The sequence below is a fragment of the Pollicipes pollicipes genome, unplaced genomic scaffold (genome assembly GCF_011947565.3).
Source record: "Pollicipes pollicipes isolate AB1234 unplaced genomic scaffold, Ppol_2.1 Scaffold_4219;HRSCAF=4965_pilon_pilon_pilon, whole genome shotgun sequence".
NCBI lineage: Eukaryota > Metazoa > Arthropoda > Thecostraca > Pollicipedomorpha > Pollicipedidae > Pollicipes > Pollicipes pollicipes.
The window spans coordinates 30,862,097-30,886,850 of record NW_023596448.1 but is presented as its reverse complement, the minus strand read 5'-3'; the positions used below and the strand labels follow the sequence as shown (position 1 = coordinate 30,886,850).

The 24,754-nt window shown below is 54.8% G+C and overlaps 1 protein-coding gene across 1 annotated transcript in view; it reads left to right on the top strand.

The window, feature by feature from the left end:
• Positions 1-9,058, top strand: part of LOC119095360 (terminal nucleotidyltransferase 5C) — a 28,228-nt gene extending 19,170 nt beyond the window's left edge. Inside the window, exon 3 of the mRNA XM_037218206.1 lies at positions 8,796-9,058. The gene's annotated coding sequence lies outside the window, so the exon portion shown is untranslated. The remainder of the gene's footprint in view (positions 1-8,795) is intronic.
• Positions 9,059-24,754: the final 15,696 nt, after the last annotated feature.

Sequence of the window (24,754 nt, the reverse complement as noted above, 5' to 3'; positions counted from 1 at the left end):
AAGTAGAATAACCACAAAAAACAAACAGATGAAACCAGGCGTTTGACGTACCAACCCATAAAATAACCTGGCCATTTTTGGATACGCAGGCGAGGAAGGCTGCGGAGGATGACTCAACGGCAAAAACTCAGCCGGGGCGATAAGCCCAAGAGTGGCCTTGACTAAAGTGCTGCCTCATTTGCTAAAACGGCATCCGTTAATTTCACGCTTGTTTAGTCTCAAGCCACACAGCTGGCGCAGAGTTCAGAATGCAGCAGGTCGCTGGCAATCCCAGCCAACCTAGCAGCGCGTTAGACTGAGGCACCTCCGGGGCTCTTGCCCATCCCCAGGTTGAGTTGGCCATCAGCAGCACCCGTAGACAGACCCCCCTCCCCCCCCCCCGCTGGGGGGAGGTCCCCCGCCGCTGATCACGAGACGCAACGCCGGGTTTAGCCCGGCGGCGTGGCGACACGTGGCCGGTGCCAGGGCCGCCGGGGCCCCCTGTCCTGGCCTGTCAGGTCGTGTTGGCAGCGCAGCCGTCGGGGAGGCCCCGGTGCGGCGGCCGACGCGGCCGGCAGAGGTATGCGTTTGGCGCTTGCCCCGACGTGGGGGTGGGTGGAAGGCGCTGGGAGGAGAAGGAGGGTGGGGGTGGGGAGTGATGAGATAGTGGGGTTAGTGGGGAGGGGAGTGAAGGCGGTGTTGAGTTGGAGAGTGGTGACGGCCGCTTAAAGCCAGTTTCTTTTTCCTGGAGTTGCAAAGGTGCTGCTGTCAGATCATACCATAGTCCGTATTGCGGGAAGAGTTGCCCTAACCCGTTCAGACAGAACTTAATGCAAGGGTGTGCACTCTACAAACACATTAGGATACATTTCAGTACATCAATTTGTAGCTGATTCTATCCTCACATAACATTTAGGAAAGTCACAGTAAACTCGAAACTATGGTCCCATTCAAAGCCTCCGCCCACGCCCTGCCCTGCAGTCGCCCGTTGATGGTGTGGAAGCGCTCAGTGGTTGCGGGTGAGATCTGGAAGGGTGGAGGCAGGTTGGGCATGGGACGCCGACGGTAACCTCAAGTAACTTCCTCCTCGGCAAAATAACGGGAAAGATGCCCGCTGATGCCGGGCAGTTCAGGTTATGTCAAACGCCGGAGCTAGGTGACTGGACGCGCGCGCAAAACAGGTGATTCCTTCATTGCACTTTGTGTTTCGTCTTGAGTCACACTGTGGCGCAGTACCGAGACATTATAGAATTGAGACTCAGAAATGAATATCTTAAGGAAAACAACCAACTTAACTGAAAATGTGCGACAGAAGTAGGAACAGCGCAGCCACAGGCATAAGAACACGAAAAGCCTAAAATGTGCCTATAAACCGACACCATTTAAATAATCGCGGCAGTGTCAAAAACCGCCACCTTGTGGCACGAAGTACCGCCACAATTGAGCGCGGGCGTCCACCTGCTGTCACCGTCGCACGGGCGCGCTCTCCGCTACAACAGCATACATCAGCGGACGCTTGGCTGCCCCGATGCAAGGAGTTCCGGTCACAGGTGCTGACCCCAAAGCACCAATACGACTAAACACACCGCCGACATTAGCATAATCGTCGCTTACAACTGACCATTAGCGTCGCGCGATGGCATCCATCATGAGCCCGCTCCAGCGGGCCCCGCTCTTGGCCCGCCGCCACACGGCGTGCGGGCATGCGGACGTCCAGGCCGGGGATGCTGCCTGCGGTGGGGCTCGCGTGCCCGCACTGCATCTGTCGCCGGCGCTCTGTAATTCCAGCGGCGTCGCGGCGATGAGGCCGACCGGAATACCGTACACTCGTCGCACCTGCACGACATGTTGCTGCCGACCTCCTCCGGGCATACTCGTCCCCGGAGAGTTACGGGGGCGGCTGCTGCGGAGGGTCGGGGCGGCTGCTGCGGAGGGTCACGGAGACGGCTGCTGCGGAGGGCCACAGGGGGCGGCTGCTGCGGAGGGTTACGGGGTGGCTGCTGCGGAGGGTTACGGGGTGGCTGCTGCGGAGGGTCATCGGGTGACGGCTGCGGAGGGTTACGGGGCGGCTGCTGCGGAGGGTTACGGGGTGGCTGCTGCGGAGGGTTACGGGGTGGCTGCTGCGGAGGGTTACGGGGTGGCTGCTGCGGTGGGTTACGGGGGGGCTGCTGCGGAGGGTTACGGGGTGGCTGCTGCGGAGGGTCACAGGGGGCGGCTGCTGCGGAGGGTTACGGGGTGGCTGCTGCGGAGGGTTACGGGGTGGCTGCTGCGGAGGGTCATCGGGTGACGGCTGCGGAGGGTTACGGGGTGGCTGCTGCGGAGGGTTACGGGGTGGCTGCTGCGGAGGGTTACGGGGTGGCTGCTGCGGAGGGTTACGGGGTGGCTGCTGCGGAGGGTCATCGGGTGACAGCTGCGGAGGGTTACGGGGTGGCTGCTGCGGAGGGTTACGGGGTGGCGGCTGCGGAGTGTTACGGGGGGCGGCTACTGCGGAGGGTCATCGGGTGACGGCTGCGGAGGGTTACGGGGTGGCTGTTGTGCCCGTTTCCGGTGGCGACATGCCCCGCTGGAGGTCTTGGCTGCTGGGATTTCCCTTGCCCGATCCACCCGCTGCCTATGGGTCTGTGCCCGTACCTATGCCGTATCGATACCTATTCCACAGCTATGCATGCCGTACCGTACCTATGCGGCACCTATACATACCGTAGCATGCTCCCAGACATTCTTAAGCAATCGTTCGTATTCTTTACCTGCCCCTTGACATTTTTCTTAAACTTGAGTTCTAAATTATGGGTGAAAGAGTTTCAGGAATGTTGACTACGAACAAACGTTTTCCATTGATAATTGCAAAAGTAGTTTGAATAGAGTACCAACCCGGTATTTCGTAGATGTCTTGCGCTCCTAACTTTGTCCGCGATTTGCCCTAAATATGCGCTCTATTCAGCCCGTTGCCTTTTCCGTGTGGATGCCCACCGGTTTACCCAATCGCGTGAGGTCTCCCTGGCCCAGCAGCACGCGGTGCGCGCGTGAGCCAGACGACCTCCCCTTACCATGCACCCCTACAAAGCAGAACGGTCTTACCGCCGTGTCACGCAGCACACCGCGAGAGGGCAGACGGCGCGGCACCCTCGCCCCGCCCTGCGTGCTGCCCGCCGGAGCCTCCGGCCACCAGACTGCAAGCGTGCATCACGCTTCAATGCGGGCCGGTGAAACTGTGGAAAGAGTTCGGGACCACCTGGTCGCGTTGGAGCGACTCATGTGTGACGCAACATTCCGGACCGCCTCAACGCGGCCGCCGCCGCCCCTCGGCCCCGGCCGTGGTTTCTCCAAATGAGGGATCGGCCTCCAGCAAGGGCGATCCGTCCACGAGTCTATCACGTCCGAAGCCCAGGCGCCGCCTCTGATTGCTCCCGCTGACCCAGTTGCGTAATGGTGCCGGGGCACTTCCCGCGCCCGTCCGGCGCCGTGGCGATGGCGCGCCGCCGCGCCGCGGTGCGGTCGGCGGCGCGGTCTGCCCTGCTGGTCTGCACAGGCCGCGACTCCGCCGATCGCTCGCTGCTGGGGCGCTTGTCGGGTCTCGGACGAGCGCCGGCAGCTTCGGGAGGTGGACTGGGCCAGGCCGGCGTCTGTAGTCTGTGCTGGCGGCAGGGCATTCCAGCGTGGCGTGGGCTGCGGCCCCGAGTATGGGTCCGAATGCCACGGCGGTGTCTGACGGCAGGGTCCGGCTCCTCGGTCCTGGGATGTGTTTTAAAGGTCCGGCTACGTGACGGAACGAACTGTCAGCAGACGCTGAAATATCCCGCTCTGGTAAGCGGTGGAGCAATATACCTCTCTGGTAAGCGGTGGAGCTAGCGGCTGGCATTGACCGATCGGTAAGGACCCGCCAATATGGCCGAGTGGACTTCGGCCGACATGGACGAGTCCACCCTGCCCGGCATGAAGGCTCGAGTGCAGCTGCACTTAGTCCGGCTCAGCGGGAGCATCCTGCGTGAGGCTGGGGATGTGGAGGGTGGTAAGCTAGTTGTCCAGGATTGCGCTTGATTGGAAAGCATTTTGAATTCGAGCAAGAAACATTTCGTATAAATGTCGTGGGGGCTTTTGTCAATGTTTTTTTGAGATGCGCCTGTGTATCTCACAGAAATATTTACACTTTGAGTAAGGGTGTTTTTTATCAGATGCTCCCCTTTGGGTGACCAAAACGCCGATCCCTTTCACTTTTTTACTGCGGCCTGCATCTGCAAGAGCGGTATTCATAACCGGTTATTATGGTCGCTTAAAGCTCGAGTACTTGAATAAAGATAGCCTTACGCAAACATCATTATACTCAGCTAAAACCTTAATATCATGTATTTTGTACTCTTATCTTCGGTCGCACATCAATGCTTGTATTCTTTATTTCCGCGTTTTGCTGTCAGGCTCCGAACACCAATACCACGCGTCCCGCACTGGCCCTCGAACCATGCATAGCTCCGAGCACCGCAGGCACTCGCAGGAACCGCTTCTCCACGCTCCCAGCCAGGCCGCGACCTTGAGCCGGCTGGTTTGTGACGTCACAAGGTCACCAGCGACGTCCTGCGGCGGAACGCCGGTGGTTAGTGATCGCTCGGCGCCTGTGAATGGGTGCCGGGGAAGGCCGTGGCCCAGTGTGCCGTTCTCGGCCCGGAATGGGGGCAGTTCTGCTGGTGCAGTCTTGGCTGACTTCAGCGCGGCCCGACCGCCGCCCCGCCGGCCGGGGCCGCGCTGCCGTGTCGTTTCCGATCAGCTGTCCGCGGCGGCGTCCGTCCACCTCGGGTTGTCCATGCGCCCTGCCGTGCCGTCGCGAGTGGAGACAAGGCGTTCTTGAGAAGCCGCGGGTGGGCTTGCCCCGCGCCCCAGCGGTCTCTTCCGACATGAAGAAAAAAAACCAGATAGAAACAAGTGTCTGGAATAGCACTAGCCTTAAACGCTCGCGTGTCAGGTGATATATAATCACCAAGCAGCGAAAAAAGAACGCAGGGACAGGGACGCTCTCCGAGCAGGCTGAGTTTGCGGCGCTCAGCACACGCGTGACCTTCGGTTAACTGCTGAAAAGCGCACAAAAACGCTCCAGTTCATTAAGCACGGCCTGGGTTTGCTGGTTTGGCCTTCCTTGGCATAGCTGGCGGGAGGTGTCCCCCTCCGGGAGTCTACCTGAACCTCGCCTAACGTACACGACACGCAGAGAGCGCCTCCTTCGTCTGTCGTTCTGCTGGGCAGGCATGTGCACACAGCCCCCAAACGATCCCAGCATAAAGGATCCCGTAAACATGGAATCCTATGGGATCCTGGATCCGCTGTTGGGATCCGTGCACATGTTTGCGGGGCACGGGATCATTTGGCAACTTGGGACAGAGGACACCTGACCTTCCTCCAACGTGAGGGGATACAGCAGCGGCCTCGTAGCCTGCCGCGGCGAACACTTGCCCCAGACCGCACCCCCTACTCCGTCTGGAGACTGCTTCGCCGCCTCACACCGCACCCCTATTCCGTCTGGAGGCTGCTTCGCCACCGTCTGCATAAGCAAACAGCGCGGCGGGTGATACCGCGACCAACCGCTCCCTCTGGGCCTTTCAGCGACGCCTTTCTCCAGCCTTGAGTGCCGTGGGCCTAGGCCTAGTTCGGGGTCGAATTCGTGTATGAAGGTCGTACATCCTGCAGTCAATGGTCGCCCCCCCCCCCCCCCGGCTGGAAGGCCGGCCGGCTCAGGAAGTCCCGGGAAGTGTCTTGACCCTTTGATGTTAATCCCTGCCATGCATGAACCTAAAGCTGCTGGGGAGAATGGAATAGAAATGATGTACCAATCAATGGCATATGCGGCATATCATTTGTCACATGACATGCAACCAGAGGCGTTCACTACAGGGGTACTACCAGTATTTCCTGCAGGGTAGGATGGGGGGGGGGGGGGCGTTCTCGGTGAGTACGCATCACATCAAATTTTAACTTGCTGTCTGGAGCCGTCTACAGTAAAAAACCGAAAAATTCAGGCCGCGGAAGTACCCCCTGTCCCATTGGCTGCGCCCGGGTTTTCTGGAGATGTTTCTCCAAGAACGAGCAGAGAGCGTTGAGTCTAATTTCCAAAATTTTGGTTTTTGAATTAAGAATTTTGAAGAATTTTGAAGCAAGGCTTAATTTAAGGAAATTTTGAAGAATTTTGATGCAAATTAGATTTTGCACCATTATACTGAGTTTTCGGCCGCAACGCTATAACCTATAACTAACGCTGTGGAGAAGTTAGCACAGCGGGAGGAAAAAGCCTGGCACTGAGGGATGCTGAGCGCGCCTCAGAGATACGATGCGCAAAGATGCGCCTCAGCTTTCTACATTTGTTATATTGTTCAGCATGAATACCTGTACCTAAGTACCTAAGTACCTAAGCACATACTAAGCATGTATATGGGGCCTGTAACTGTTTCAGCAGTATGGTAGTCAGGTTCATCTCCTTTGAACTTGCCGGCCACTCGGGTGACCCATGCTCCTATCACCATGCCCCCCCCCCCCCCCCCACCGTGGACATACGAGCCGTCTCCAGCGCCGCGCCGGGCGGCGGGCGCCGGCCGACCACGTGGTGCGTCGGCGGCGGCGGCGCGTCACTGGCGTCGGAGGGACGCGCCGGCGGCGGCTCGGCTGGCGGCCGGCGGCTATTTCGAGACGGTCACCGAGCGCGCGGGGGCGCGGCGACAGAGCGGGCCGGCCGGCCGCCGGCTAAATGCGGCGTGACCTCCGGGGATAGGGCCTCTCTGGGGGCGACGGACTGGCCCGGCGGTGACGATGTCAGAGGCGGGCTGTAGCATGTGGGTGGGGTTGTTTGCGCGGTGCGTGGGTTGTTGCCGGGCGGGCTCTGCGTGGCTGCCGGCGGGTGCAGTGCGCTGGTGATGTGTCCGTTCGCCGTCCAGTGATCACCGGCGTGTTGACGCGCGGCGGAAGGCGTGCTGCGATGTGAGGACGGATGGCTCCCTTCAGCGGGTGTCTCAGAGTTTTTATTTTTAAAGATTGTGCGACACACGCCGTCGCACAGCGCTGGAAGCGGGAGGGAAGCGCTGGCGAAGTCAGTGGCTGTTTGCGCCAACAGCCAAAAGCGCCGATCGGGAATCGAACCTGGGGCTCCCTCGTAAATGTCTTATACCATCCCTAGCTGCAGCCCCAGATGTCTGTCCATCTGGCAATTTCGCCGCCAGCATCATCATCCCGTCTTTTAAGCACGCCGGATCAAAAGAGCTTTCATGTGCAGTTTTGGAGGGACGAACTCGCTGAGATGTGAGAGTGCTCGACTTTCACGGGAAGCCCCGGCTCCATTCCCGGCTGACGCAATCGCCTCGGGGCACATTGGTCTCGCTGGACCTCGAACGCTGCAGGCACTGGCGGTCGATATTGGGGTTTCCAACGGCAAGCGGCGTGCGACCCTTTCCAGCAAATGTCCGTTTTTGAGTGTAGTTTAGCCTATCGCGTTCGCTCAGCGCGATCACCTGATTTATCTAACGCCCGCTGGCCATGCTTGGATGTACTGGCCGCGTGGCCGGTGACCTCCCTACAGAAGCCATTTGGCGAGTTTCGGATCGCCCCTGTTGCGGTCCACCCCGCCTCCGCACCCCAGCGTCCCACCTCCGCCTCAGTCTGTCGCCCCTTCGGCATGCCGTCCATCGCCGCCCATGCCATAGTCCACCCCGACCACGCACCCCAGCGTCCGCCCCCCCCCCCCCCCCCCGCCTCAGCCTGCCTCCCCTCAGTCTGCCGCTTCTGGCCTGCCGTCCGCCGCCGGCCCTGTCGCGGTCCACCCCGCCTCCTCACCCCAGCGTCCGCCCCCCCCCCCCCGCCTCAGCTTGCCGCCCCTCAGTCTGCCGCTCCCCGCCTGCCGCCCGCCGCCGGCCCTGTCGCGGTCCACCCCGCCGCGCCGCCCGAGGCGGCCCGCGACGCCGAGACCTGTATCTTGGGCGACCCAGGCGACCTTGGCCGAGCCGCGCCTTGCAACTTTCTCCAGCGGCCGTGGCGTGGGACCCATTGCCAGCCGGCCCCCCTCCGACCGCCCCGGGAGGAGGGGGGGGGGGGGGCGGCTCCGTGACCGGTGCGGGTGGCAGCGCCTACGGGCGTGGCACGCGCCTTACGGAGCAGCTGCAGACCGGGGGTCGCGCCGCGGCGCCTTTGGAAGCGGGCCGCGCGGCCAGCGGTGAAAGTGCCGCCGGTGCTGTTCGGGGGGGGGGGGGGGGAGGAAGCGGAGAGCACGCTGTCTTGTGATGGTAGGGGTGTGGACGCTCCCTTCAGTACGCCGTCGTCTGCCTGGCAGGCTAGAGGGTGCTGCCAGCTACAATCGGCATCAGAAGCCCGACGCCTGTTATCTGGCCGTTTTGCCTCCAATTTCTGCCGACTGCAACTCGACCAGTTCTGCCGAAACGCCGTGCACTTGCAATGCGCCCGTTGCGGTCTGCATTCCCGCTAGATCTGCAACATACCGTTTGCAGTCTGATAACGTTTTTTTCGAACTGCTGCAGGACCGAGGTCTTGGTGGGGGCCGATTTAAGCAACAGCTGCGTTGTCACATCTGAGCACCACCAGCGCTTGGGCAGTTCACGCAACACTCTGCTCTAAGCCAGCGGTATCGCCAGCCGTGACCTGGCCGCATGAACCGTGCTGTTTACCTTTTCCTTGTCGGTGGGTGCCGTTCATTATTGCTTCATCACGTGGGTGTCTGCGCTGAATGTGGACCAGTCCGCACCCATACGTGCCCAGTTGGCGACAGTTGCAAGCCCGTGTGTGGACCGGGTGCGGGACGTTTCCGTCCTGACCTTGCGCTCTCTCTGTTGCAGAGCATGAACACGCCACCCGTCTCCTCTCGCTCCGTCCAGGGGCAGCGGCTCAAATACCACGTGGAGACGTCCGAGTCACAGGCTGTACCACACGGAGCGTCCGGGGGACCAGCTGGACCACCGAGCAGACCGGCACTAGACCAGCGGCTGCACGGCCATCTGGACCACCGGTTGGACAGCCGCTGGACCGTCGCTGGTCCGTCTCTGGACCGCTGCTGGACCATCTCCGGACCACCTCCGGACCACCTCTGGACCGCCGCTGGACCGTCCGCTGGAGGCCCCGCCGCCGGCCGTCGCACGCTCGCCGCTTGCCACAGTTTGGAAGCGGCCGGTGGAGAGAGGCGCTCCGCCGCCGTGGCCCGCGCCGGGGGCTCAGACCCGGGTGTGTTTGTCGTGTAGACTGCGTCGCCGACGCAGCGTTGAGTATCGTCGTTCTCGACGGAGCGGTCTTGTTTGGTGGCATTGCCGGTTACGTCCGGGACCGGGACCGCTGCTTTGGGACTCCGAAACTGCGGAGTTCCGGAGTTCCTGAACTGGGACTCGCGAACAAAGACGGCAGCACGACCCGCCGTGGGCAGCTCTGTCCTGCAAGCATGAAAACCGGGCTGAACTCCAGCTCGGAGGGCTTACAAGGCATTCAGTCTCCTGTCTCTTAAAAATTAGCGTGACATCTCAGACAGCTCCTTCGTTTATACATGGTCATTAGTGCTGCGCACAGCGCGATCAGCGCTGGACACGAACATGGCATGAAGCCGTTATTTGTCTCAACAGATGCTCGCGTTAACGGCATTTTCTTCAACTCGCCGTACTTCGTCATAACAACCACAAACAGCATAAACAACCAGAGCATGTACCCTCTCAGTAGAATTCTCTGTTTTAGATTCGTTTTGCTATCGGCTGATGGTAGCGAACTGCAGTGAACCAGAACATAATCGTCATTGCAGGCTCTTACGCGCATGATAGCGGTGATCGCTGTGTCGAGCGGCGGGCCCACGAGCCAGTCCGGGCCGTCGCTTCGTCCGCCGCCGCGCAGGCCTGCCGGTGTCCTGTTTAGAGGTGCAGCTTGGTGGCGGGCATGTGTGCTGTCATGGGGACGCCTTACAGCGGCCGGTCTTTCACGCGTGGCTGGACGCGCGAGCGGTGCACGTGCACGTGCCGCCACGTGCCGTCGCGTGCGTGCCGCCGCGCCGGAGGCCGTCACGGTGCCGGCTCGTGCCGGCCCGCGGGCCGCCCGCACCTGCTGTGTCGTGAATTTCGGCGCCCGCGTGTGTCTAAGGCATTCCTGGAGTTCGTAGCGCGCCTCCGCCGAGACCGCGACGGAAGTGTCCGGTCTGAAGTGAGCCAGTCGGAAGTGAAGTGCACTGTCCGAACTGGGCTGTCCGGCCGCCGGTGCCGATGTGGCGTTCGATTTGTCACCTCTGACCCCCAAAACCGGACCACTGCACCGATACAGACCACGCGCTTAAAGCGCTAAGGCTCCACCCTTCCCGTGCCGTCTGGGAAGCGTTCGAAACGGGCACGAGCGACGCGTGTTCGCAGCTGACTTGAACGCCCCCTCCCCCGCCCCCTCCTCCGCGCCGCTTCGACTCCTTCAACTGACGGTCGGTGCGCCGAGAGTAGCGGGGGCGGGGACGGAAGCGGGGGCGGAGGCGGAGGCGGGGGACGGAGGCGGAGGCGAGGTCCCCGCTGTGGGTCAGTGACTGCTGGGGCGGTGAATTAGCCTTGGGGCGGGGGTCAAGTCCGGGCAATGGGGAATACTGCGCCACCGACATGGCCCACCCGCTGTGATCTGCCACCGTGATGACGTCAACGGGGCGGATCTGTGGCCACCTGACGATGCCGTCAGTTTTCTGTGTGACGTCCCTAGCGTCAGGGTCTGGTTCAGTGGCTTCTGTAGTGCGACCACGTAAGAAACATGGTCTTGGAGAGGGCGCGCCGCAGAGAGCTCTTCCTCCGGCTCCCCCTCTTTGACAGCTGCCTATCTGGGGTCGCGCCTCATTCGGTGACCTCCCCTGGACTGGTGTCACCCTCCCGCGACGGCCCCCCTTAGACGATGTTCATCCCTTTCTGGCGTTGCCCACACTCCCTCCATCCTGCCCATTCCCCCCTGGCTGGGCAGCAGGCCGTTAGTCGGACACCTGGGACGCACGGGACCGCGCAGCCATGACACGTGCCGTCGGTAGCCACGCGCTGTGTCACGTGACGCCGAAACCGGCGCAGCGCGGGCTGACGTGAGATAGAATCGACTTCGATGTTGCTGACGTCGATGCCGTACCGCGCCGCCATCCGCGGCAGGCCCGTGGAGGACGCCATGTAGTCATGCGTAAGCAGTTGTGCGTGTGTAGGCAGCACACCCGCTGTGCTTGCGAGTGTTGTGCGTGCGTGCGTGCTGTCCTTATCGGTACCAATACCTGCGAGCATGTGGTAGTATAGTTTTGTGGCAAAAAGAGGTATTTTGCCCGGGACATGGCCGTTGTCACTGATGAAGATGTACAAAGGTGAAAGTGGAATCTCAGGATAAACAAGAAAATCACCTAAAAAAGCGTGACCGTTCCGCGTCACCATTTCCTGCGATATTGAAGCTTGTCTGCCGTTCTTCGACTGTTGAGAACCTGTATAGTTTTTTACGTGTAAAATATGATTTGTGAACAAAACAATAAAAACGAAATCGGTTAATCTCTTTCCATCGTGAGTGTTTGAACGCTGGAAGTGGAGAAAGGTACCGAAAGCTGGTCTAGACCTCCTCTTTCCATTACTTCAGGACGCGAATGACCGCCGTGCGACCATCCCAGCACTGCGTCTCCCACGCCGGTTAAACCGGGAGGGAACCGCGACACGAACGGTGGCGTGCCGAGCACACGACCTCGTCACCTCTCTGTTACAAGCCGAACATTGCGCATGAGATGCCGCGCGCTAGAGGGAAGGGGAGGGCGGAGGGGGCGGGGGGGGGGGGGGGAGGCTGACGAGTCTATCGCGCCCGCCTTGCGATGCAAATGTCGGGAGAGCTTGCATTCGGTAGCTCAACAATGTCAACAGATGGAAATGGACAAGTGGACAGCAGTCACAATAGATGAAGACTAAGATTCCTCACATGATAGCCATTTCCGTACAGCGTAAACCGACATAATGAAGACCGAAAGAATACAACAGAAAGCCCACAGTTTAATAAGTCTGCCCATATTTAAACATAGGAAAGCCCGCAATTTCACGGAACGCTAGCCGAGTAAGACAGTGTGCGTTCCAGCTGCATGGGGCGCCATACGCCAAGGGCTATACAACCGCCCATTTCGTCAGCTGATAGCATTTCTCCAAGGAAAGAACAGGCCTTGTTTATCTTCAACGTAGCTACAGGCACCACACCTTACCATCGCAAGAGCCACAATGGCGGGGTCCCCGCCCAGCGCACCATGAATCGGTGCGAATTTGTCGGAAATCCGGATTCATTGTGCAGCCGACATGCACTCCTGGTCCTGTTTCGATGTAGTTAAATGAAGATAATACAACCTGGGTCGATGAATGTGCAGTATGGGGCCGGTGTCGCACCGTGAAGGATACCGACCCGACATTGCCGGTGCCTTCAAAACATTATTCATGTTAGTCTCGTGAACGGTGCAGCAAAATGCACCGAGATGTTCGTCTTTAGAAGTAAACAACTCTGAGTATTTTCCCCGGCAAAAGCAGCAATATTCAGACAAGATTCGGAGATATCGCCGAACTGCGGCGTTCGATTTGTTAGACTACGATTTTTCATAACGTGGAGAGATCACGTAAACATTTCAGCAGTGAGATGAGATCAAAGTATGTAGGCGTATGCGTGAACACAGGTTATTTCTGTTGGAACTGACACATGTTTGTTCGTTAATTCCACCATTTTCTTCTTTTTTAAATCGTGACTCCTTTATGAATTACGAGGCACCTTTTGAGTGCATTCTTTGGCACATGAAACATATGTGATTGAATGGTTTGGCCAGTTTTCTAGGCGGCAACAAAAAAGCGCACAATTACACCGTCCGCCAAAGCCATTGAATGCAATAGGTCAACAATACAAGCCTTCAGTGGGGAGTGACGTTTAAAAACGTCTATATTTCCTCATGATATATGTGCCTACTTTTAAACACGAAGATAATGACAACAAATTTCAACACTACGCTACATGTCCACAGCACTTACATTGACAGTTTGCTACGCCCAGCGAGGGTTTAACGGTGCAGCCCTTTACACAGCCCTTGACTTGTGTTCGTCTTAAGCTGAATCATACCTTGGCTCACAAGCCAATCGCTTGGGTTGAGCCGCGAGCTGGGTCGAGTCGTTATGGAAAATGCCGCTTTGAATCGTGAGCTGAATCACATTCTTCGTAAATGTCATGCGCTGAATCGTGAGCTGAATCACATTCTTCGTAAATGCCATGCGCTGAATGGTGAGATGAATCACATTCTTCGTAAAAATCATGCGCTGAATCGTGAGCGGGTCACTTCTGACCATGTCGTGTCAGTGGGCCATAAGGCTCGAGTCGAAATGGTAATATGAGATGACGCAGCACGCCCAAGACGAATTAAGGGAATTTCACGGCGTTTAATCGAATAGTATGCAGCATTAGGTGTCAAGGTCTTTGTAAAATCAGTACAAAGTTTGTTATTTTAATTGCTGAGCAGCAAGCCCAACATTGCTGAGCGTGACCTAAGGTTTGTAATATCTCAGTCAGGCATCAAATGACATTTCATGTTACAGGCGCTCTACATTCCTATATCATATACTGAAATTAGTAAAGGTTGTCTGCTGCCAATAAAATCCAAGAGGTGATCATATTCTTCATTTTCAACTGCAACAACAGCGGACTAATCCATACATGACTGCTCATCCACTGCTTAAACTCCTGCAAGCATGCTGTTGCTGAGGGGGTGAAATAAATGGCAAAAGTCGCAAGATCGTCTCGTCTCATGTGCGGGTTGTGTGTCGCACAACCTGGGACTGCATCTATAACTACTTCGAGTTTGAAATAGTGAGATAATCCTCATTTTTGTTCGTCATCTGTCCAATATATATACACACATATGCAGAGAGAGAGAGAGAGAGAGGACGAGACGAGAGAGAGCGGAGAGAGAGATGAGAGAGGACGAGGAGAGAGAGAGAGAGAGAGAGAGAGAGAGAGAGCGAGAGAGAGAGAGAGAGAGAGAGAGAGAGAGAGAGAGAGAGAGAGAGATAGAGAGATGAGAGATATATATATATATATATATATATATATACATATGTCTATTATCTATTATATATCATATGATATCATATTATGCATCTATAGTTCCTCTCTATCTCACTCCTCTCTCTATTGCTCTCTCTCTCTCTCTCCTCTCTCTCTCTCTCTCTCTCTCTCTCTCTCTCTCTCTCTCTCTCTCTCTCTCTCTCTCTCTCTACTCTCTCTCTCTCTCTCTCTCTCTCTCTCTATGAATTAATCCTATTCTCACGAAGTCGTACGGCAACGAGCCAGGAACGGGATCGGATCTTTGATTTGCAAGCCGCGTGAGTCATAAGCCAATATGACTTCACGCAAGCGATGAGTCTGCACTACGGATCAACACTGTAGGAACAGCTATGAGTACTGAGCTAAACTGGATCCCAAATTTGTGAGACGGTCCCAAGCCAACTCAAAAAAATTCAGTCGAACACAAGCCTGCGCACCACAACGTTTTTCCCTGCATAGCAGAGGCGCCTCGCGCCGAAGATAAAATGATGAAGAATATTTACACCCAGAGCTGGGAAGGTTCAAGAGCAGGAACGTAACCTTTGAAACCCACATCATCACCCATCAAGGTGGTGGGTAAACGTGAGTGACAAACAGCTGCCACCGCATGAGGAAAGCAATACTGAATTAAGAACTAAACTTCGCAACGTCAAACGTACGAATGGACCACTGGACATCGCAGCTGGACATCCCATAGGCCACAATGCGGATCGGAAAAGAGCAGGGAGATGAGCTGCGCTGGAAATCCGGACAAACAATGGAAAAGGCCGTCCGAGCTGTTCATAGCCAAATGTGACCCAACGAAGAACGTTCGGCCGTCAAGAAGCTCAAGAAAAACAATAGCATCATCATGCTTCATACTGGCAAACACAACGCCACGGTAGTCATGAACAAAGAGCAAGGCATTCGCAAGCTGAGCAGCCTGGTGAATTATGGCACATGCAGCAAGCTGAAGATATGTCTTACATCAACAACGGAGCAAAAACTGACCGAGCCGCTAAAGAAGAACAAGGACGAAAGAGGCCTGACAGATACTTAATATAGACATATAAATCAGCGCCGGAGAAAAGTGATATTCATGCACAGACTACCAAAGAAATGCATGACCGACGTACTCTTACGCCCCACCGTCAGCTGCCGAGAAAACTTGCCATCCGCAGGGTCAGTTTCCGGTCAAGATAATCATCCTTTCCTCAAAGTGGTGAGTCATCATCGTGCGTGAAGACCTCAGCCCACTTCGTCTCGTTAGTACAAGACATGTGTCTGGCTCACGAATGATAAGCTTCGACGTCGTGAGCCTGTACACCCAACACACCAGCACACGAAGCCTCCACTGCTGTGGCGGAAAGACTGGTGAACGGCGGTACACACCTGAAGAGCAGGCATCCTAGAGCCACTCACATTCTGTGTCACCACGACCGCGCTCCACCTGAACGAGCAATGCTACCACTGAACAAATAGAACAGCCATGGGATCATCTCTGTCACCGGTGATTGCCAATATCTACACGGAACTTTTCGAAGACATGGAAATAAAAGCTGCATCATTCAAGCCATCAACGCGAACGCGATGCATCGACGGCACCTTCCTCCTTCGGCAACACCAGGAATATGCAGCGACATTCCTCGACTACATCAACAGCTTGCGACCTTCCATCCAGGTCGCTAAGGAACGTGAAGATGATAACAGGAAACTGGTCTTATGTATATGAGCCAACAGTACCAACAGGTTTAGGGATATCGGCGCGACCGGCAGCCGACATCACCCGGTCACTGCCCGAACTTCACCCGGTCGCTGCCCGAACTCCACTCGCATCACCCGGGCACCGTCAAGAAAGACGTCGTGAGACGACTTTGACATCGCGCGAAAGCCACCGGCAATGATGACGCAACTGGAAGAGAGAACTCACTTTGAGAGACTCCGCAGAGAACGGGCATCCGAAGACTTATGACCAGAAGCCCGAGGGCTACGCTCAACATTCTGGGCAGCCAAAAAAAAAACAACCCGGCAGCGAAGTATCGTTACCAACAACAAGGACTTGTTCAGAAATGATCAAAAGTATCTGGGAACGATGCAACTTAAGAGCGGTTTTCAAAAGCATTTCAATGCATCGGAAATAACTTAGAAAAGTCGGGCTGCTGACACCTTAAGTGCATAAGAAGAAGTTCAATGCAGCGTGGCCGGTTCAAGAAGAGAAACAAGTAACCCTCTATCGATCAGACTGGAAGAGCACAGAAAGGCAACCACTCGAAGCGAGACCCTGAAGCCTAGTGTCGGGCAGAGCATGCATGATCAGAAGACGATCATCGAGCAGTTGGGATAAGACGGTCATCAATGATAGAAAACCGGAAGATTGCTCTTCTTCGGTTAGCTCAGTGAGCAGAACGCTGGACGTGTAATCCTGGCAGACGCCGGTTCGAATGCCAGCAATTCCAAGGAGAGAATTCGAGATGTGACGCACACATATTGCTGAACGATAAACCCAATCTAGCCATTTCCAGCACTCAATCATACCCGACGACAGCCACAAAACACCGAATTGTCCTGTACCAATCAGCAAAGCAGACGAAGACGATAGCCCGAGCAGCCATGCCGCCCGTGATACTAACGCCTCGTCTTGATCCTGCCATGAAACTAACTGGGCTCGAAGCGTCGAAATAGATAACCTCTTGCATGCGTCTTTTGCATGGCTCTCGTATTTCAAGAAGCTCGATGTGATGCGTATCCAACCTTGGTAATAGACCATGATGCCTAATTTTTCTGTCAGACGTGGAGAGAACGCGTCTTTTAAGATATTTGAACTGGGCCCAATTCAAGTTGAAACCAGACACCAATGCACAATTTAAACACAGTAATACTGCCAACTACTTGGCGAAGTAGGCCCTACGCCAAGTAGTTGGAAAAGGATATGGCCAAAGAAAAAAGGTCATCATCACTTAACGAAGGTCAACAGAAACGCCATCATCATCAGTGCAATGTCATCGTCGCTACAAACAAATGCGAGCGAGTTTCGATCAACATAAGGTTGTAAAGAAACGCAGGAGTTCATGGTTGAGCAAGCCGGACATGCGGTGTTCGTGCTACGTGCTTCACGGATTTTGCATTCATGCTCCTGTTCTACATGTCCATGCTACACGCATTTATTGACATTTGTGTGATAACTAGGACAGTGCAGAAAGGCAGGCATGGATACTACCAGCGCGGGTGTTAGAAAGTGTTTGAAAACAAAAGTAATGCCGGATCTGTGTTCGTTGACGACTGCTCCCCGGCACCGGCGAGGAAAGCTCAGTTCTCTGATCGGCATTACGTCATGGACTACAACGTGCCGTTGGTCTTGGTACCGTGTCACGCCGCCGCCGGTTGTTCGTTCACACGCGCGGGAGAGAGGGGCCGGGCCGGACTCACGCGAGCAGAGCACATGGTGAACGTGTGGTTGCCTCCGCGCCAGACAACCGCGCCGCGGGTCACAGTCCGGCCCGCTCACGTTTTTTCATGAGCTGTGTCATTTTTTATTGCTATTTTCTCAGCATATTTCAATGCCTTTAAAATGATACGGGTTGCTTCATCCATCAATGTTTTTTGGAGACGCGCGTCAAGGCCGGGTTGGTATCCTTGCATGCGGACAAGAAGCATCAATAGCCTCAGTGACGTCATTCTGTGGCGGAACATCCGTGATTGTCGGGGCCTCGGGTAGTGATTCTTGCTGGCAGGTCCTCCCCCCCCCCCCCATCGTTACCTTGCGACTCCACCTGCCTTAGTTCTAGGGCCCGACACCTGCCCATCATCAGCTAAACGCATGGTCTACCATCCTGCAGGCGGTAATTAGTAATAGACGAGTCCGTTGAAGCCGTCCCACTCACCTGCCGACGGTGGAGCCGCGCCACACGCCGCGGGGTTACCCGCTCAAGGTCATTCAAGGTCGCGGTGGCCTGCGCCGTGCGTGAACAGGGGAAGGGGGGGGGGGGGGGGGCAGCCGCCGGCACCGCGGCCGCGCCAGCTAGTAAACAGGCGCAGGGACGCGCCGCCTTGTCTGCGCCGGCTCGGACCGGTTTGACCAAGGCCCGTCGACTGCGGCCCCGCACCGCCCGGTCGCCGCCGCTACCCGCCGCCGCCGCCGCCGCTGCGCGTGATATGTACCGCGGCCGTTGCCGCCCAGCAGCAGGCGGCAGAAACTGGCGCATTCATCTGATTTTCCGCTGTCACGATGATTCGTCGGTGAGTTCGCCCGTATGTATACGGACCGGAAGGTGGCGGCGCATTCGAGCGCAGAGCAATGGTGACGCGTTTGTCGCGCGCCTCGCCCGGGGTGCTGGCTGCAGGGAGAGTAGGTCTGGAGGGGTGCCGGATAGCAACCACTCTGCTTTCTGGCGACTCCTTGAATTCTGGTCGGGGATGTCGAGCACGTCTGATCAGCTTAACGACAGGGGCTACTCCAGAGCTGAGCCGCGTGTTCGGTGTTTGCCAAACTCGTAAGCATGCCACGATGAATGTGCTGTGCAGATTGGTAGCTCCCTGACCTCATAGCATTTAGTGCATGGGGCCAAACCAAGGCCGTTGTAACGGTCAAACTGAAGAGAATGATTATTTAATTGATTTCGTTGCATGCGTTGCTGCGTTTGTTGGCGAGCTTAGCGAAAGGTTTCGTCTTTTCCCCACCGTTCAGCTCCCCCCCCAAACTTAATTTACGAAACTGCACCCTCACGCTGCATGGCGCGTGCATGAGTCTCATGATCATGTCTGATCGGTTTAAGTTATAGCCACCGTGTGTTCATACGATCAATACATCAAAATGAAACCACGAAATAAGACCAAACAAAACGTTGCCCATAATTTTTGCGCTAACATTAGGGCGCTATTTGGAGCAGGCCACAGCACATTAATCTCAGCAGCGCACCCTTATCGTTCACTTTTTCTATTGTTATTCGGCTCCCTTTGAACCGGTCAACAAAAAACCCTGTAAATATCAGAATGCACGATGATTATCACTTGAATTAATCACGATAAAAACAAGTACTTGATCACCGACCGGATAATTGGCACCAATATGGACGTTTCACCACCACTCTCACGAGTTGTTCAACCATAATACTTACCGTAGTCCCTTAAATAGACAAAGAGACATCCAGGCAGGTCACTTCCACCAGACTGGCGTGTCATCGCCATATAGATGAAGCAAATCACTCAAGCATGGAAGGAATTAGGGCCTTTGTACATACCAGCATCCAGAGTTCGCAATCTTTCAGCGACAATGGTCATATTTGAAACAAAACTGGCTTCGCCTTGCAAGTGTTTTGGGATACGGATGCCACCGCCCGGAAGGTCAGGGGGCTGAATATCATCCAGGGGGCCTCATCCGCCGATCGGGGGTCCCTGGGACGATGGGCCCATTATGTCGGTCAGAGCACACCAATGCTGAATCCATCCGATTGGCCCTGCGTCGCTTCAGGGGACGGGCTTTCACGAAGCAAGGACGGGACCCAATTGTCACCGAGTGCCTCTTGTATTGGTCGGGGGCCCTGGTACGACCCTGCATCGGCCAGAGACCCACAGTGTCCAGCGGGAGATTCTGTGTCCGATGGAAGCGTCGAGTCGGTCAGGGGCACGGCGACGGGATCCCGAATGTCAGAGTGCCTCTTGCCGGCTGGTCGATGCCCTCAGGCAATGAGATACAAGACGAGAAATGACAATGGAATGGAGCGCCTCTCGCGGGACGGTCGGTGCCCTCCGGCAATGAAATACGAGACGAGAAATGACAATGGAATGAGGTGCCTCCCGCTGACTGGCCGGTGCCCTCCGGCAATGAAATACAAGGCGAGAAATGATGATGGAATGGAGTGCCTCTCACTGACTGGCCGGTGCCCTCCGGTAATGAAATACAAGACGAGAAATGACAGTGGAACGGAGTGCCTCTTACCGGTTGGTCGGTACCCTCCGGCAATGAAATACAAGACGAGAAATGACAATGGAATGGAGTACCTCTCGCCGGCTGGTCGGTGCCCTCCGGCAATGAAATACAAGACGAGAAATAACAATGGAACGGAGTGCGTCTTGCCGACTGGTCGGTGCCCTCCGGCAACGAAATACAAGAAGAGAAATGGCTATGAAATGTTCTGCAATGAGACAATCGGAGATCCCTGTATCAGTAAGGGGTCCAGTGCCGAACGGGGGGGGGGGGGGGGGAGGGGGAGAAAAGCCGCCCTGGTTTTTGGTGACAAATACACCTTTTTGACTGGCTGGACCAGCTGGTGATCAGGGTGTCCATTTTGAAAAGAAAAGCCGCCCTGGTTTTTGGTGACAAATACACCTTTTTGACTGGCTGGACCAGCTGGTGATCAGGGTGTCCATTTTGAAAAGAAAAGCCGCCCTGGTTTTTGGTGACAAATACACATTTTTGACCGGCTGGACCAGCTGGTGATCAGGGTGTCCATTTTGTTGATGGATCTGACTATACTGGTTGTCCAATTACTTTTGTCCTTGTCAATCATCACAATGCTTATCATAAAAGTCTGCATGGCTTATCATTATGAGCATTCTGCGAGGCTGGTGTCACTAATGGGCAACAGCGTGAGTAACGTCTTACGAAGGAACGCCAACCCGCAACGGCTTTGCGAGCGAGCCAAACACCAGCACAATAACGTGCAAACAGAGCAGAAGCAAATTAGAGCGCTTGAATTACCGTAGAAGTGGCACAGAAGCACATCCAGTGCGTGCAAACTGCCTGATACACGTGGAGGAATGCCGATTTCGAGCGTCGGCGACCTTGCCGGTGCCGAACTGCTAGCCTTGGAGACCCTTGGCTCAAGCGATGTCCCATCACGCGACCTTACCTTGCTACGACCAAGCCAGCAGTGTGGCCCGCCCCCCCCCCCCCCGCTCTCGTTCGCTGGCCGCGCCCCTGCCGGTAAGGTCAACCGGGAGAGCAGCAGGTGGCCGACAAACCGGTCCAGGCCGGGTCAGCAGGCTTGTGCAACATTCAGCGGTATGCACTTGCCCAGAACAACATCCGGCACAGCTTGAGTGGCAGTGCTGCAGCCGCTTGCCAAAAGCCGGCGGGGGAATTTGTGGAAGGATAGCCGACGAGTGTTAAACGCTATACGTCTGCATGCGATGTTCAGTGATGAACGTGCGTTTAAGTGACAGTGAAGGTGGATTTGTGGACAGCAAATGTGTGTTTATGTCTCATAAAGGCGTATTCGCACCAAAATCCAGGGACCTGGAAAGCTATGTGTGACGGGCTTTTATCGCCATGGGAGTTCAGAGTCTAATCGACACCTTGTCTTGCAAGTTATGCCATTCAAAGGTAGGAGTGAGCCAGCGAAGGAATGAATGCAGTCATATAGGCGAAACGAGATCCGAATCCGTCTGGTGTAATTGTTGTGTCTGGGCCTATTAAATTTTCCGTTTAAAACCGCACCGTGAAGGAATTTTTGCGACGACCAAAGTCCCGAAAGTCTATTCCAGCCCAATCGCAGTAAATCAAAGTGTCATAAAAGGGGTAACCTGTATTCTGTTAAAACTAACTTGACTCAGGCTCGGTTGGGGGGTCAATTTGACGCCTCCCAAAGGTTTTTCCAGAATTATTTCCAAACGGCACGGCGTAGCCGCACCAAACTTGGTAGGGCTGTAGACAATTTATTAGAGGATCTTATGATGTAAGGCAATAGATATACCTTGCTGACCTATGAAGGTCAAAGTCAGGTCGTGACTGTCAGCGAAAGACATTTCTGGGGAATCGTTCGATATGATGCAACAACGGAGTATTAGACAAAGCCGTACACATCTGATATAGCTTCTTTAGCAATGAAATAATTAAATTTGGGATTACAATGAATTCCATGGACCTAGAATCAGGCATGAAGAGCAGGCCGAGGTCAAACCAGCTTACTTTTTACTGGTGAGCTTGATTATTGGGTTAGTTTTTCATGCTCATTTCGAATTTCTTGATAACAAGAACCGTTACAGACACCCTCTATGGACTTCTAAAAGGTCAGAGTAGGTTGCTGGCGTAAAATAACCTTGATCAAGCATTTTGTCTTCAGGAGCATACCGCCTAGTGTGATCCATGACGCTTACGAATGGCAAAAGAGGAACAATCTCTTAGGTGTTTGGTCACCTGACCTTTTAAAGGTAAAAAAGTCACTAACCTAGATTAAACACCATCGAGTTCTTGCTTAGAACAGGTATCTAGCTCCAGGGCGGTTGCATGAGGAGGTGTGGGGGCACTTTAGACACTAATCTGGAGTTGGGTCTGTTTGGCTTTTTTGGGGTTCAAGGTCATCCCCTGGTAGCCTCAAATTTTTGCACAATTAAGTTCACATGCCGGCTAATCCACCCTGTGATTTTGGTGTTTCGAACTACATTGGTTCTTGAGACCTCAGAGGGTCAAATTGATCATCCCCAATCCCAGCGAAGGGTTTACAACCGGCCGCCCGGGCGCGTGTTAACCCACCTGCAGTAGTGACCCAAGCCAGATAGATATAGGCAATGTATATGTCGCAGACTGTATCGGTTGTTCCATGGACTGAATCAAACCTGACCCACACAGCCCGACTCACTAGATACAGGATACTCAACCACATGCTGCGCACCAACCAATCCACTTCACATGCTCTCTCCCGTTAACAAATTTCAGGTGCCAGAGTTAGTATTTTATATTTTCTTCACGCATGTCATGCCAACAGACCAAATTTAAAAACCAACACCAACAGATGTCCGTGAGTTCAGTGATTCATTTCGCGGCTCATTTAGCAACTAGTCCCGAGTTCGCTGACAACGTTCCAGATGGTCAGCTTTGGCATGGGCATGCTGAATGTGACTTCTAGATTGTACTATCATGTCACCTTCAAGTTCAAATTAATGGTCAACTGACGAGTAACTCGATATTACCAAAAAAACTTACCGAGCGATTTTCGGATTTTTAAGCCTCGGAATGTTCACCAGCGCATGAACTAGTGTCTGGCAACAAGTCGTGACCCCTCAAGATCGACATTCGAGGTCAAATGACGAGTGAAATTCACATAAGCCAAACTTTACCTGCCGATTTCACATTCTTAAGTGGCCAAGGAGACCTGACCTCTTAAGGTCACCGTTCAAGGTCAAATCCAAGCCCCCCCAACAACAGGGAACTTCATGCCACTTAAAAGCTACCGGTCAATTTGGGATACACCATTCGAGCCTAAACTTGACCTTTAAGGGCGACACTGAAAGGCCACGACTTTTGACCGAATTGACTCTAGTTCATACACTGGGCAATGCTCTGACGTCTAAAAATGCAAATTGGCCTGTAACGTTTGGGCGATGTGGAATTTACCGTCATTTGACATTGAAATTGACGTATGTTTGTGTTATCAACAAAAGCACAAATTAATGTTCAATGCATAAGCAAAGTTTCATACATAATGATGAAATAGCCATATTCACAAAGGTGCGATCATCAGGCAACACATGCGTGGTTCATTAACACCAGAAATATATCGCGCGAGTTAAGCCAAGGGCACTAGAATGTCAAAGAGCCTCGTCCTATGTTGTTCAGGGGTTCACCCAGGCTCAAGGTGGGGCCTGTGTTAGACAGAGAGCCACAGTACTGAGCTGAAGCCATGTGCCAGCCGGGGGCCCATTAGCCGAACAAGGAGAGATCTTTGGCCCTCAAATGCCAGTCATAGATCCTGCCTTGCGTGACTCGGGGGCTCCCTGAAACAATGAGGGACTTTGCTTGCCAGGGATCAACATTCGAACAAAGACAATGTCAGGGCCAAGACCGCCAATCAGAGAGCCGCCTGCGTCGCCCAGGGGCTCACTGGGACAACGAAAGGGCCACTCGGCTAGGGTCCCTGATGTGAGTCAATGGGTCCCCAGTGCTGAGTTTTAGCCCGTGCGGGCCGAGGCCCCGTTACAAAAGATGGGGCAGCGCCAGAGTCCCTGAATCAGACGGTCAGACAGTCAGACAAGACAGACAAGACAGTCAGAAGGTCACTCGGGGCCGAAGGGAAAAAGACGCGTAAACTGTCCTGTGAAAGTCGATAGTTCGAATGAAGAAGACGAGAATAATGCGCGGGTATCCATAGCGGCTATAGGCGGTCTTCAATATACTTCATCATTTGTGCACTCGACAACCTGAAGTGGTTGAAAATTTACAGGCTCATTTCAGGGTAGTTTTGTTGTTAAAGGGAACGACATGCACGTGAACTCGCACCTTTTTATGGCGCGTCAGTGACAGCAGGGGCCACATTAGCGCTCAGTGGCCACGGCACCAACGGGACACGGACCCAGGTCCACCCCGCGGGAGCCGAGGGCGCTAAGCCCGCAGACATCATGCCCCTCATTGCAGGGCATGGTCTAAGCAGGCAGCAATATGATACCGATTTGAAGATCCAGTTGGCGCCTTCCTCTTGAAATCCGGATGCGCACGAATGAAGTCCTAAACGGAGAGCATGAGCAAATCTTGCCAGGAAACGTTTTGTTTTCATGCAGTTGAAGTACCTGTGGCGTCGCATTAAAACCTGAGTCTTAACCTTAAATTAAATCCATATCTTTTAGTCACTACGGCCAGCCGACAAGTGTGATCGTTCATTACAGGCTCTCTGGTTTTTACTTCGCGGCCTCTGAGCACCTAAGGTCAGTCGCTGTCTCGACATTTGCGGCGGAAAATCTCAATGCCATTAAGAACATGCTTGTTTTGGTGGTGATGATCATGTACTTCAACGCTGTTGAGTTATAGATGAAG